General features: G+C 35.1%; 1 pseudogene; it reads right to left on the bottom strand.

Moving 5' to 3' along the window:
* Nucleotides 1-8,483: 8,483 nt before the first annotated feature.
* LOC21407282 overlaps nucleotides 8,484-13,346 on the bottom strand; it is a 10,875-nt pseudogene continuing 6,012 nt past the window's right edge.

Genomic DNA, 13,346 nt, shown 5'->3' with positions numbered 1-13,346 from the left:
ACTGAAGCTATATAAATACAGATATAGATCGCGAATTTATGGGCCGTTCACTTCGCTGATTTGAGTTTGTAATTCGAGTTGAGATGTGATTTTATGTGAGAGCTTTTTACTGTAGTAAAAAAATTAGATGTGACTGTTTCTGAGAACTTTTTACTGTAGCAAAACTCAAATTCTAAACTCGAATCGACGAAGTGAACGGATAATTTATTGGAGCCTATTTATGGGTTACTCTGATTCCTCTTTCTGAAGGTTCTTGTGATCAATCTGTCTTATGAGATTGAGTGTATCTTTGCTCATGTGAACAAAAAAAAAAAAAAAAAAAAAAGATAGATTAAAATAATTGGATTATGACATAGAAACCTATACTTCCTTTTAATTATATTATAGAAATTATCCTACTCTTGATTTAGTACTATTACTTTCCGAAGATTTTGAACTGTGATAAAGTTGAGAAAGCTAGCAATTGCTTTAAGCGACGACACAGAAAAATAATTAGCTCGTTAAGTTTCCGTCAACGGTCTATTATGCGCGAACTGAATAAAATATTACATATTTATTTAAGTCGCATTGACTTATATGATGGAACATAGGGTTTTGATCATGTTCTTTTGAACGGCATGTTTTACTCTTAGTTTCTGGTAGAAATATTCAACATATTGCTTCAAATATGTGGTTAATAGAATCTTATATTTTCAAATCAAATGCGGCGTTGTTTGTGGGTCTTTCTCAAAATATGACTTTTATAGGTATTAGGTAAATATGAGGTTACAAATTAATGAATTGTGTTTTGTCTGAAAAATATAACTTAACGCGATTTATGAATTCCTATTATTTACAAATTCAAATTTCAGATGGCTGGCCTTAAAAAAAATGAGAGAATGCGAAAAAGTCACGTACACTACAAAAAATTGTAGATTTGACGACGCTAATTAGACGGCGGTTTTATACAAAATCATCGTCAAACGTGCCATTGAAAACACGGTGGTTGATGTGACAACTATAGATGACGGTTTTTCAAAACACTGTTGTCTAATACTGGTATCTTTAACGACAATTTTTTCATAAAATCGTCATTGAATCTAGTTTTTAACCCAGATAAATTTCATTTCGTAAAAATTTACTCAAAAATAAAAATGCCTACTCACTGAGTTATCCTGTCAATCTCTTTGCCCAGATAGCGCCACCACCCCAAATAGGCCCCTTCGTCCTTCCGTTCGCCGCCGTTCTCTCCATAAATCCGGGAGGGACCACAAATCCGCGAAGAACATCAAGTAAATTTCATTAATTTTCTCATTTTTTGTATAAATTTGATAAAAAAAAATGAAGAAAAAATGTTAGATTTTATGGGTTTGAGTATTATAGATGTTGGGTGTTTGTTGTTTGATAAAGTTTGTTTATGTTGATGATGAAATTAGTTTAGGTTTTGTGATTTTGAGTAATATGGGTGTTGAATTTTTTATTTTTGTCTTGAATTTGTTATGTATATGATGAAATTTTTTTAGGTTTTGTGGTTTTGAGTAATTTAGGTGTTGAGTTTTTGTTGTTTGTCTTGAATTTTTTATGTAGATAATGAATTTTTTTATGTTTTATGATTTTGAGTAATATGGGTGTTAGGTGTTGGGTTTTAAAATGTCATTTTGAGTAATTATATGATTTATGTATTTGGGTAAGTGAGATATTTATTGTTTGGTTTTTTATGTAGCAATGGATAGGAAATGGATGTTTGCAAATATGTTGAGTAATGAATATAAGGAAGGGGTTGAAGAATTTATTTCTTTTGTAAAGAATACAATGAAAGGGAATATTATTCGTTGTTCGTGTGTGCAATGTGGCAATATTAGAAGACAATTGATGCAAGATCTTAGATTTCATTGGTTCCGATATGGCATTGATCGGACTTATCAAACATGGATATGGCGTGGTGAAGAGGTTCCAAGTTCATCTTCGGCAGTTAGGGGAATTGAGAGGAATAACGTTGATATTGATCATGAAGATGATAAAAGTAACATGGTTGATATGATTAATGATATGGAGGAAGAATTTGTGCACCGACTGGAGTTATTTGAGAAGATGATGGACGATGCAGAGACACTATGGTATAGTGAGTGTAAGAAGTATACCAAATTGTCTGAATTAATTAGATTGTGGAACTTGGAGGCATCGGGTGGGTGGTCAAATGTAAGTTTCACAGGACTCTTAAAATTTCTAAAAGATGCACTTCCAGATAATAATCAAGTGTCGGGTTCTATGTACGAGGCTAAGAAAATGTTAAGCTCTGTGGGGATGGAATATCAAAAAATACATGTGTGTTCAAATGATTGTGTGCTATATCGAAAAGAATGTGAAGATTAGACGAGTGTCCGGTGTGCCATGAGTCTAGGTAGAAGAAATGTAAGAAACCGTCCAACGGGAGAAAAGCTGTGCCCGTAAAGGTGTTATAGTACATTCCGATCGAACCAAGATTAAAGCAATTATATCGAAATCCGGAGCATGCTAAAAATTTAACTTGGCATCATGATAAGAGGGTCGACAATGGCATGCTATGACACCTCGCCGATTCTCCACAGTGGAAGACATTTGATGCAGCGATTCTTGAATTTAGTGCAGAACTTAGAAATGTCCATACTTGCGATGTCGGCTGATGGGATGAATCCGCATAGTAATTTTAGCAGTAAACACAGTACTTGGCCCGTTATCCTTGTAAACTACAATCTTTCTGTGGGTTCCTGAATCGAATTCGGGTGCGGAAGCGTGGGGAGAGGTGGATCGTGTATAACAAAAGTTTCAGAAAAACTTTTGAGATACTCTATAGATTATATTAATTTATGCACGAATAAATTAATCGCATTAATTTACATCAAGAACTCAATCCGGAAAAAATACCTGGAAGCCGACTCGGATGATAACTTGAGTTCTTTGACCACGAACAGTCGTTGCTCCAATCTTTGTGTTTAGAATACCAAAGTCTTCCACGTTAATTCCTTGATTCCACGTAGACGTATGTGTGGGCACACGTGAGACAAAACAGGTTTCTTAAACACTCGAATTTCCACAAACACCAACGCATGCACGATGTGGAATTTTTTTGGGAGAAAATTTTTTTTCTCTTTTTCCTTGAGAAATTCGGCCACCACTGATTTTTAGGGCTGAAAAATGTTTCAAAAATTGTGTCCACAATTTTCTATCATTCTCATATTTAAAGAGTATAAGTCACACTTCAAAAACAGAATCAAATCCCTATCTCCAATTTGAATTTTGGAACAAAAAATTCTTCTCCTTTTCCATAAGGTGGCCGGCCACACCCTTAGGGTTTCACCCTGTGTGTGGCGCCAACAGCAGATAGGGAAGGAAGAAAATCATCCTTTATCCTGTAGTCCAATTTTAATTCAAATTCAAATTTAAGTCAAACTTAAATTAATTTGAATTCTAAATTGAACAACTTATTAAATAAGTTCAAAAAGATAAATTTAAATTATGTTCACAATTCAAATTCAAATTTAAATAATCACATTATTTAAATAATAATTAATTTTTAACTAATTAATTTTTGAGTATTTAATTCTAGATTCCGTAATTCTAAAATTCCCATTTTGCCCTTTATGTCTGGTAGAATTACAAGGACGATGCGAGGACTAATGGACATGTAATCCCGAACTCCAATAAAATTAATAATTAATTAAACACTTTAATTAATTAATTAATTCTATTAATTCTAATAGTTACTCCACTATAAACTTATAATTGCACTCTCGAAATTATAGACATTAATTACTTCTAAACTGTGAAGTATTCATTTGATATAGTCATTACATATAGATCAATCCTCCATAAATAATTCATAATTAGAGTCAGGTAGAATCCGTTAACCTCTCTAATTATATCTGCATCCTTGAGTACCATTGATTCTCTAATGGATAGTGATTCATAAAACACATTCATGAACCAGAGCGCTCTTACTAATCCAAGTACCTAATCAACACTCAAGAGAATTATTTATCTACTCTTTCTCAAGAAGGAATGGATTCCATCTCGTATAATAACATTCCTAGCTACCTATTTCATTATGTCTCCAAAATACAAGGAATAGGATTGAGGGTCTCAGAATCCGTACCAAGTAAATCAAAAGACATAAATCCATAAATAAGAGTTTGTTAAGAACTCAGGATTAAGATCATCCTATATATGACCCTCGGTAGACTCAATTAGAATTTCTATGCTTTAACAAAAATTATTAGAAATTCATATTGTGTCTGTATCTTTGTTCTACATAATCTTATTATGCGAAATACGCTCATTCAATATCTCGTCATATTAACAGTACGGATAACACCGTTCCATTCTAAATGGGAATGACATGTATTAATAATGTTTTAATTAAAGATTCTGAACTTTAATTAAATTCATCATGAACAATGTTTTTGATTATTATCCTTAAACACTATCATCTCGTATATAACACTTATATACTATGTTTAAGGTTACATAAACAATCACGGAATTTTCATTTGATATTCATAAAATATTCATAAATATATGCACATAAAATGATGAATAAACTCTTTTATTAATTAAATAATAAATATCCTATTACATCTCATGCTTCTAGGACACTATTCCCAACACTTTCGCCATACTTGTGTATGAAACGGAAGTTTCTAATGTTAACCTTGTTGATTTCTGAACCTAATCAACCAGGAAATGACATTGATGTCTACTTGGCATCGTTGATTGATGAGTTGAGGAGATTGTGGGAAAGTAGGATCGAAGGTAACGATCGTTTCCGTAATGATTCCTTCGTACTCTGAGCAATGTTGATGTGGACCATTAACGACTTCCCTGCATATGGAAACCTATCTAGGTACTCGGTTTAGAGTTCCATAGGTTGCTCTGTTTGCATAACAAAGACATCTTCGATCCGATTAAAACGTGGAAAGAAGACGGTGTACGATGGCCATAGGAGATTCTTACATATGAATCATCGATACCGCAAACAAAGAAAAAATTTTAATGGTAAAACAGAATAAAGACCACCTCCATGACCTTTGATAGGTAAACAAGTGTTTGAGATGGTCAAGAACGTAAAAGTGGTCTTCAGAAAGAAGAAAGGAACAAATAATGAGCCAGTGATCGGACCTTGGAAGAAAAAGTCAATTTTATTCGATCTTTCATATTGGAGTTCATTGTTAATTTGCCATTGCTTGGATGTCATACACATTGAGAAGAATGTTTGTGAGTGGATAGTTGGCACGCTACTTGACATTCCTGGTAAAACTAAAGACAACCTCAATATACGGTTGAATCTCATGGAATTGAACATTTGAGGTGACTTGGCTCCTAAGAAAATAGGCTTCCGCACTTACTTATCTCCAGCTAAGTACACATTATCGAGCCAAGAGAAGAAGGAATTATGTGAATGGCTTGCTTCTGTCAAAGTTCTAGAAGGGTATTCATCTAACTTTAAGAACTTGGTGTCGGTGAAAGAATTGAAGCTGACTGGCATTAAGACACATAATTGTAATACTTTGTTGCCACTTGCTTTGTGTGAGATTCTAACAAAGGAGGTCAGATTTACACTTACTAAGTTTTGGTACTTCTTTAACTTCATATGTTCCAAGGTAGTAGATCCAATGACGTTGGATATACTACAATCAGAGTTGGTGTTGACCTTGTGCATGCTAGAGAAGTATTTTCCACCATCATCATTCGACATCATGATTCATCTAACGGTACATTTAGTCCGTAAAGTTAGGCTTTGCGGGCCAGTGTACTTAAAGTGGATGTACCTTTTCGAAAGGTACATGAAGATTCTAAAAAGTTATGTTAAGAATCAAAATAGGCCGGAGGGTTGCATTGTGGAAAGTTATATAACTAAAGAAGTTGTGGAATTTTGCTCGGAGTACTTGTCTAATGCAGAAGCAATTGGTTTACCAAAGAAGGTAAACATGGAGCCAAAAGGTAAATCTGCCGGTATTCCTTCCTCGGTTCCTCGTGAAGCATAAGAACAAGCTTATCTCTACGTGCTACTATATAATGCTCGTGTGGTGGAACCATACATAGAGGTCCACAAAAAACAAATAAAGGCGACAAACCCCCAAAAAAAAGGAGAAAAGAAAAGTGGTTGTAAGATGAACATAACCAGACATTTAGAGAGTGGATAAGGACACACATTTACTCCAAGTTCGCAAGTCAGGAAATGAAGGTGTGTCGGAAGACTTGTTTAAGCTAGCCGGAGGACCCTTATCGATGGTAATGAAATACACGTCATACTCAATAAATGGCTATACCTTCTACACTCGGGAGCGAGATGAGAAATACCCAGCCTAAAATAGTGGTGTTAGTCTCCGTGCCGAGGCCATGCATATTTTATCTGCAAAAGATAAGAATCCCATATATAAAATAATGACCTACTATAGTTTTGTGGAGGACATATGGGAACTTGACTATTGCGGATTGTGAGTGGCATTTTTTATGTGTAAGTGGGCCAATAATAATTATGTGAAGGTTGATAGTAACGGCGCTACAGTGATTGACGATCCAAGAATGGGCTACAAGAATGATCCTTTCATTTTGGCAACGCAAGCAAACTAAATTTTCTATACAACCGATCCCAATGATTTGGAGTTGTCCTTAATTGTTCCCATGAAGCCAAGAGTTATTCGTGATAGAGAAGGGGATGATGATGATTGCAACGACATTACATCGGTGAGTAGAGGCTTAGCACCCGTTGACGAGGTTGATGTTTTTTATAATGATGATTCAAACCTTGTCCACTTAGATGTTGAATGGACATGTGTTGAAAATAATAGAAAGAGAAAAAAATGATAAACTATATGTTATTGTTTTTATATGAACATTTAATTAATATATTGTTATAATATTAATCATAAACTACATTTATTGATGTATTATTTAATATTTATTATTCATTTTTATTTAGAAATTTAATATTTTATTTTACGGTTGTAATGGTTTTGTGAATTGTGGCAAAAAAGTTGATAAAATACGAGATTAATCGGCCAACTCGCGGGACAATAAAAAAACAACTCGAATTTTTTTTATTTGAGAAGAACATATAACGACGGTTTTTATAAAAAATCGTCGTTAAATCTCAATATTAGACGACAGTTTTATAAAAAAACTGTCGTCTAAAATACGCGCCAAGTCTATTATTGTTGAGATTAGACGACGGTTTACTAAGAAATTGTCGTCTAATGTGATTGTTAACGACGGATAAAAACCGTCGTTATATGCTATAGACATTTAACGACTCATGATTAGACAATGAGTACTCTTTTAACGATGGTTATTAATGGTCATGATATAAGCCTGCATTTAATGGTCATGATATAAGCCTGCATTAGTACTTCATTAAAATAATAAATGGTTATAGTTTAAGGCTAAGTTCACGCTCATTTTGATATTAAGGTTTCGAGTTCGTATTTCTTATCTATTTTAAATTTAAAAAATATCTTTAAAATAATCATGAGTGTAAGACTTTGAATACGTATATATTCCTATTGACTAATGGTCTACATGTACCGACATATTGGATAATGAAGATTTCTTATTATCGTTAACGAATCTATTGTGATTGGATCATGATTTGACCTAATTATGAAAGATGGAAAGGCACGTGTTTTACCAAGACTAGTAATAAGTCATTGAGGCGCAAGTTTTGTTTGTATATAGAACATGCTTGTTTGTTTAGTTTCCCTAGTTTTAAATATTTATAGAATTATGAAGAAGTAAAAAAAAATGTTATTTGCTCTTAGTTATGAAAAGTAGTATTTCGAGTGGCATGGTCGAACATATGGTCGAACGAAGACATGATTGGATACCATGATGATATATAATAATAATTATTAGTTTAGGAGATAAATCAGTATTGTTTTAGACTAATTCAATTGTCATTTTTTCTGTCATCTTGTATAGCTTAACTTTATCGTTGTGCATTGCTTTATTGCGTTTTATGGTTGATGTTGTTTTGCATTGCATGCTGATACCGTTTATTTAGGTTCTATCGTTTCTGATAGGTGTCATTTTTTAAGATATATATATATATATATATATATATTTTAAATATCTATTGTTGTTGACAGATTACAATTTATCACCTGCCAATTGTCTCATCGACACCAAAGATATGCATATGTTTTGTGCCTTGCACTATCTTCACTAGCATCCAGACACCGGCAGGCTGCCATCTCTTTCCAATACTCTCTGCCTTTCATGGTGGCGCCGCCCCTTGTACATCCGGAAGAATAAAAAAAAATGTCAAATATGCTATTCTTTCCCTTAACTGTAACAACGGCTAGGTAGTAATTAGTTGTACAACATAATACATATGGAAAATCAATCATTACATTTTGGTTGGGAGCAATGGCATCCCTGTTTGAAATCAAAGAAAAACTAGCTTTGAGGAGGTTCTTTTCTCCAATGTAAACCCTACTATTCCAAATTTCTTGCTGTGGAAGCAATAGAAATCAATCTGAATGCGGCAACAAGAAACTGAACCCCGAGTTCTCGCGGATAAGAGGCGGCGGTTCAATGTCAGCGATGTCTATTTGCTCCATCGATTTCGACAAGTCGTCAACTGAAAATGGAATACTGCAATAGAAAAAAAAATTTGTGAGTGTGATTATCCATATGTAACAGTAAATTTCTTGCACCGTAAGTCAGTGAGTTCTGATCAGTAACTAACCTGGAATCGTCGTCTAACAGGAAAGAATTACTTACGGCATTGTTGGAATCTTCCGTCATTAGAACCCTCGTATTGGAAATAACCTTAAATTTTCATAAGAAAGGCCGGTTAGTGTTCAGGTAAATGTATATTTGTGCAGATGTACATATTAATTTGGTATTATACGTATGTCTCGAACCTAGGGCTTTTTTCTTTTTGAGTAATGGCGTCCGTAGAAGAGACTTGCATCCGTTGACACACTATGCATGCCGTATTTGTCATCCCAGTACATTGTACTGATCCGGTACAACTGCTGTATGTTAAGAACCTGTGGATCAAGAAAATTGGGGTTTGTTCGAGATGCTCAGATCAGTGGATTAAATCTTTACGCATGAAATAAGAATAATGTTAGGAGGCATCGGTGATATTTAGCATCACACACTAATAGAAAGTTGGTCCCATGGTTAAGTCCAACACTCTAACTTTCTATTATTTGAGATGCTACTGAGCATTTTTCATAAATTAACAGTCAGGACTATAGTATGGTACAACCAGTCTTTTTCGGTTGTTCCGTAAACATAATTTTATGAGGCATTGGATGATGTGAAAATTGATTTAGACTATTTAAATTTGAGCTCCTGTTTTTGTCAGTTGAACTCAACAACTAAAGATTTCAACAATCCAAATCGTTTTTATTAATCATCATCCAACGACTAAAAAGCATTACAACCAAGAACATACTGGGCACAAATCATGGCTATCTTATCTAATGTTTTCTTGGGTTTTTGGTGTATGACCTGAGGAAGAAGACAAAATCTTAGTAAAAGTCTAATATTTGGTGTAGTAATGGAGTGTGGAATTCGGAAACAACAAAAGAATAGAAAAATACCAGGAACCCAATTGCCTGCCTTATGTGCTTGAGCTCCTCCCAAGATGAACCTGCGTACTGCAATTTTTTTTGTTTTTTTGTTTTTTTTTTTTAATTTAGTTGTTAAATTTCATATAGAAGAACCACTAAGTTTTGAGGTGATAAAAACTTAAGACAGGTAGATACCTCATCTGTTGCCTTGTAACACCAATGTTCAAGTTCAGCTAATCCAGCTTTAACATATTCACCATTACTAAACGAACAACATTCTCTTCTTAGCAGAAGACTGCAGATCACAAACACACAAATTAACAAAAGTTTTTCTTTTTAGTTATGAAACAATATTCATAAACAGGTCTGGACATTCACATACCTGTTGAATAGTTGAACGTTGATGAAAGAAAATAGTTGTGTGAAGACTTTACGGACCAAGAATGGAGGTACCTGAATGAAAGGAGAAAAGATGATGAGATGAGGAGAGGTGAGATTATTGGAATAAGAAACTTCACATTCGATAAATTGGGACTATACTGACGTGATTTGATTTTAATGTGTTTAAGAAGCTCCCTAGGCTCTTGACAATCCCTTGCCAGTGAGCTATCAGAGCTCGTTGTGCCTCGGTGTTGGCAACTGATTATAATGATCCCTTAACCAAGCTTGCTTTGGATGTTCTTGGTGCCTAATAAAAGAAAACGTGAAAAAAACCCGGATTGACATTTCAAAAGAGAGAAATAGACAGTTGAATTAATCAACAAGTTGATAGAAGAAAGGAAAATGATACACATCATGAAACTCTTGATGTGTATCATGGATCTAGAAGGAAACTAAAAGACCTGGATGCACAAGCCAAGCAGAGGAGAAATTTCTTTCTTTAACTTATCTCGGATCATGCCATAAATCTCTTCTACGTAAGCTGTGAGCTGCTGTTTGAAAACTAGAGCTGGGTACTTGGCTCAACTTGGCGTAAGGTGTTAACTCCGCCATTCATGCCACCGTTGATCAAGGAAAGATTGACTCCTTGCGGAGTGCCGCAGAAACTCTAGTATCATAACAAAAAAAAAAACATGTATTGAATGTGAATTGATTGAAGAAATGAAGGTTTTCTAAACAGAATTGACCGAGTTAATTTTGACAAGAAACTTATGTTTACTTGAGTCATTCTTCCGAACAATGTGGCTGACGAGGAACGGCGTCGTTGTGGAGTTATTCCTGCAGCACCATTCACTTTCAAGGTTCGTTGCAGAAGCAAGAGAAGAGTAGAGGCATTGGATAACCAATAGGCAGAAACATCATTGTTATCCTGAGTTTAAAAATCCAAAGTTTGCAGTATTTCAAGTTAGGAAACAGAAAGAAGAAACAGAAAAACCAGTTTTGGGGAGAATTCGGGACCTCAATAGCATGGCCTATGGTTTGGATGATCCTGTCAAAGACACTGGTTCTCTCCACTTCAAAAGATCTCCACTGCAAAAGGCATTTGTATATGACGCAAGCAGCAATTGGTCTGTTGGTTGCAAAACTGAGGTGCTGCGCTACACATCTAATGAGCAACTCCTGATTCTCCTGCTATTTTTCATTGAGTGATTTCTGAGGCTTATCTTCTACTTTAGAAGACTCCCTTTGGACCATTGAATGGCTATGAAGGTCCTGATTCATGTCGATAGTTCAAACAAATAAGTAAACTTAAGAAAGAAAACTTATTGATTGATTTTGAATTCAAGAGAGCTTTTTATTTCTGATCAAAGGTGGCTTCACATCCACATTGAGATGACCGCTTTCTCCACCTCTCTGCCAAGAATCAAGTCACAAGAAAATGTTAACCCTTATGTGAAGCAAAGTTCAATATGACCACTCGGTCATGTAAGAGTCTGTTTCTGCAGTACCTGAAGAATTGATCTCGAACGCCCCGATAAGAACTTGTTTGGTGCCATTGACACAGCTTGTTGGCGTAGAACTTGGTTTTCTGATTCCAAATTGGAAAGCTTCTCTTCTAGCCTAATCAAGCAAGTATAAGTGTTCAATTAGCCAACGTAACTTAATGGTGGTGAATGTTTCTAACATATAAGAATACGTTACCTGGTCAGTGATTCCTGAAGCTGTTGAACTTTCTTCTCTGTTTCTTCCCATTTTTTACGTCCTTGTTCGCTAGATTCTCGAGACTCATTGTATTTTATTTCTTAATCGTCAGCTCTTTCCTTTTCGGTCTTCAACGAGTCCTGCGGGTCAAAGCCAGGTTCAAGATTAGCAAAATTTACTCATTACCGTTTACTGCTAAAGATAATGAATACTAGATGAAGCCTTGTACCTGTAGGCCCTCCACTTCTGCCTTTAAAGAATCAATCTTTTGAGTATCTTCAACAAGAACTTGGGTTTCTTTAATAACCGGAGGCGCTTCTTCAATAGCCTTCTTTGCAGCTTCTCTTTCCTTGACAAGTAATGCATTTGTTTCATCAACTTTGTTCTGCATTTCTTGTAAGAAATTATGCAATTTCGTAACCTCATGTGCTTTAGCTTCCTCCAGGTCAGTCTGCAAACAAGATTTTCATTATTTATCAGAAAGCAAGTAAAAATGCACAAGTTCTAATTGCTGAAAACATATTTCATGTATCTTCTGTAAATAACAATATTCTTTGGCAAGACATGAAAATTACTCTAAAACGCTTCTCTAATTACAGACGCCAAGTAAGTTCCTCCACTCGTTTTTCCAGCTTATCTTTTGCTTCCTTAAGTGCACCGGTTTCCCTGGCAGCCTGCAGAAAATGGGAGATAGATATAAGAATCATATGAAGAAAATGAACAACTAAAATGCATATTACAAAATGTATCAAGAACACTTAGTGGCTTAATCATTGTGCATTAAAATTCAGGAGTACAAGAATTTGTCTGCATCTAATTTGTTAAGCTAATAATATTAAGTTAATTGATTTTGTGTTAGATCAAACCAAATGGCTGTTCGACTATTCCATCAACTTTAATATCACTTACCATTTTGAGCTTTCTGAGTTCCCTTCTTGCAATTCTTCCCCTCCATCTGCATTGCGCTACAACTGAGCCCTTCTTGAGCTTATTATAATATGAAGCGGCTTTATGACAACGCCACCAAGCCTCCATATATCTCAAGTTTAGCTCTGACTCTTCACTGACAATCCAAATAACAGTTCATCCGCAAAGCGTGATATTTCTTATATTTACCTGAATGATTATGGCGGCTTTAGTCTGCTTCCTGAATCTAAATTGGTTTCTAGCAGCCATTGCTCTTAAACCTGTTTGCAAGACAAGCACCGAGACATGAAGACTTTTGTATGCTTTTCTCGCTTGGTATTTGCGCGTGTGCTTCTGAATTTTTACAGCTGCAGCCTCTCTCTTCAAGTTCTCAAAAAGCTTGCAGGCCAGTCTTCCTGCACAATGCACCAAACAAGATATTTTCACTAACCAGTCCATGATGTCCTTAAGAACATTATTTATAAAGCTAGTATAGGTTTCAGAAGGCTCACCTCTCCATAGTGATTGTACAGAAATGGTGGCCTTTCGCAATGCAATGAACTGCTTCTGAGCCTGATGTGTTCGCACACGTCGCTGGATTGTTTTTGCTGCATTACTTAGTACCTCTGCTCTTCTTGCATCTAATTCTGCCATCTGACCAGCTCTTAAAAATACCTTTGTTTTACCTATCTACATGGCCATTTATTTTCTTAGTAAAACATGATATGTATATATAGATATACATGCCTCTGTGTGAAAAAAGAAGCAAATAACGCCTCATATTACCTGAAACCCTTTAAGCCCCTTCTTTTCCAAAAT

Source organism: Morus notabilis, unplaced genomic scaffold, assembly GCF_000414095.1.
Source record: "Morus notabilis unplaced genomic scaffold, ASM41409v2 Scaffold205, whole genome shotgun sequence".
Classification (NCBI taxonomy): domain Eukaryota; kingdom Viridiplantae; phylum Streptophyta; class Magnoliopsida; order Rosales; family Moraceae; genus Morus; species Morus notabilis.
Note: the sequence above shows the minus strand (reverse complement) of the source record. Positions and strands in the feature narration are given on the sequence as shown.